Raw genomic sequence first — 2767 nt, forward strand, 5'->3', positions numbered from 1 at the left:
TGACGGAAACTAGGGCGGCAAGAGTGGAACAAAACACCAGGCATAAGGCCGAGTCTTCCACCCTTTACCAAGTATATAGATGCATTAATTAAATAAGAGATATTGTGATATCCCAAACATAAACCTGTCCACCATGGAGCAATCTTCAACTTCACCTGCAACTAACAACGCTATAAGAGGGGCTGAGCAAAGCGGTAACATAGCCAAGCAACGTTTTGCTAGGAAGGGTGTCAAAGGTTAGAGGTTCATGGCAATTTGGGATGGCTTGATAAACAGGTGATAGGTAGCGCAGCATAGCGATAGAATGAAGCAACTAGCATAGCAATGATAGTAGTGAGATCCAGGGTAACGGTCATCTTGCCTGAAATCCCGCAAGGAAGAAGAATAATTCCATGAAGAAGATGAAGCCACGAAGATGAACCAAGCGTAGACGAACGAATCCTCACGATCGCAACGAAACGGGAACTATCGAGAAGAAGCACACAACATGGTAAACACACCACACATAGGCAAGACAAGAAGCACAACCAAGCATGATGCATGACAAGGCTACATGAAGCTACTCATGGAAAGAGATGATGCATACAAGAACAACACATCAAGGCAAGTTTAAATGAGGCCGGGAACAACATATAACAATTCTGGTATGTCCTCATATGTAAATTTCGAAATTGGTCCAGATCTGAATAAACCTTATATTCAAGTTGTTAAATAGCAAGTTAAAATGCACCAAGATGAACTACACGAGATTCTAGTCAAGTTACATATAAAGTTCATTTAGTTCGGAGCTACGGCCTAGAAGATATGAGCAAAACAAGTTAAACATGTCATTAATGCAAAATGCATACAAACATCAAGCAAACACCTCAAAACATGGATGCAACATGATAATATGGAACTACATGCAAAATCAAGCAAGTTTCATATAGAGCACACTCAAAACGGAGCAACGGTGCAACACATACACTCTATACAAGATATGACAACAATCTGTCCAAAACAGCAACTAGGCATATTGCAAGCATCAAAAAAACATGCTACAGTACCACAATATGAAAACAAAAGGCATGGTCATGATGCACAGGTAAAGCATAACAAAACATGAACACTGAGCTATCTCCAAAAATCAATAGAACGTGCTCAAACACACATGGCAAGATTGCAAATAATAACAGTTTTAGACTTTGCAGAAATAACATCAGGTTGCAATGTTTAGAGCTATCGAAAAACATGTTATAGGAACTTATCATGGAAAACAAAGGCATGGCATGAATCTACTAATTGCATAGAACAAAAGTCCCTTACTGACCATGAGTCAAAAAGGATCAGAAAATATGATGGTACCCATGTAAACATGGCAAGTTTCATTAAAAGATTCAGCAAACAGGGCATGGCAGGAACAACGATAAGTAGGCATGTTGGTGAGCTTGTACCACTCACCATAGAGCAATACATGGCATGGCAAGGCAACCAACAGTAAGACTACATGTTTATGAAGCTAAGCATGGCAAGAGCAAGTTCATAGGGTGCATGGATCACTAGCAAAACACATGGCAACAACTGAACTTAATGTTAACAGGCTGACAGCAACATTATTTAGCAACTTTGGAGCAAGATTACGACAATCTACAGCAAGCTATAAATGCAACCAGGGGCATGGATGGATAGAACATAACATGTAGAACAAAACGCCCTTAGTGAACATCTCCAGATTATGCATATAATGACTTGTAGCAGCAGGTTTACATAGCATCACGAAATAACAGATTCAGCCTAGCAAAACAGCAACAGCAAGTACCCTACTTAACAAGCTCGATTCACTCACCACAAGTCATTGCATGACAAGATAAGCATAGCATCAGCAAGAAGACATGTTTATGAAACTAACCAAGGCAAGAACAAGTTCATAGCATGCAAGGATCAATTACAACAACCTTGGCAAAATTGAATAACATGTAAACAATCTGCCAGGAAACATTTTGTAGCAAAAGTAGAGCACGAAAATGACATGCTAAACTAATCCATAATTGCAACCAGGGGCATGAATGGATAGAGCAAAACCATATGTTCAAAACATCCTTACTGAAGTATCTCAAAATATGCATGAATCTCTCTGTAGCATCAAGTTTACATGGCATAAAAATAACAGCAGAACAGGGACTAAAATCAGCAACATCACGAAGCCTAGTTTGCATGCTTGTGCTAGTCACCAAATTGATCACAAAAATACATGGTAAGCATCTTTGTAAAGATGGCATGGCATAGTTCAAAATACATGTAGACATCAACCTCATAGGATGCACACATCAAACATGGCAAAAATGACAAATGAGCATGTTATAACAGTTTCAGCAGATTAACATCACATAGCACTCTTGCAAGGAAGATTCAGGCATCAAGATGAGCTTAAATGAACATGGTTCAATGGAATGAAATGTAGAGCATCTCTCAAAGAACATTTTGACATATTACACGCACGAAACGGAGCAGTATGCATGAAGATATGGCATGTCAAACATAGCATCACAATGTGCAAAAATCGGGGACTTAGAAGAAAATATACCCTCCGAAACTGGACGGGGTCGTGCGGGACGGAGAGATCCGGGACGGGCGCGGAGCGTTTGGTTCGTGGCTTGGTGGATCTCGGGGAGGCTGCTCCGGCGAGGAGCTCCAAGGGCGGCGGGGTCCTGCAGGAGAGAGGGGGTGAGGCGGGGTGAGGAGAGAGAGGGAGAGAGGTGGCGAGGGGCGGCGTGACCTGGCCGTGGGG

Source organism: Triticum dicoccoides, chromosome 4B, assembly GCF_002162155.2.
Source record: "Triticum dicoccoides isolate Atlit2015 ecotype Zavitan chromosome 4B, WEW_v2.0, whole genome shotgun sequence".
NCBI classification, from domain to species: Eukaryota; Viridiplantae; Streptophyta; class Magnoliopsida; order Poales; family Poaceae; genus Triticum; species Triticum dicoccoides.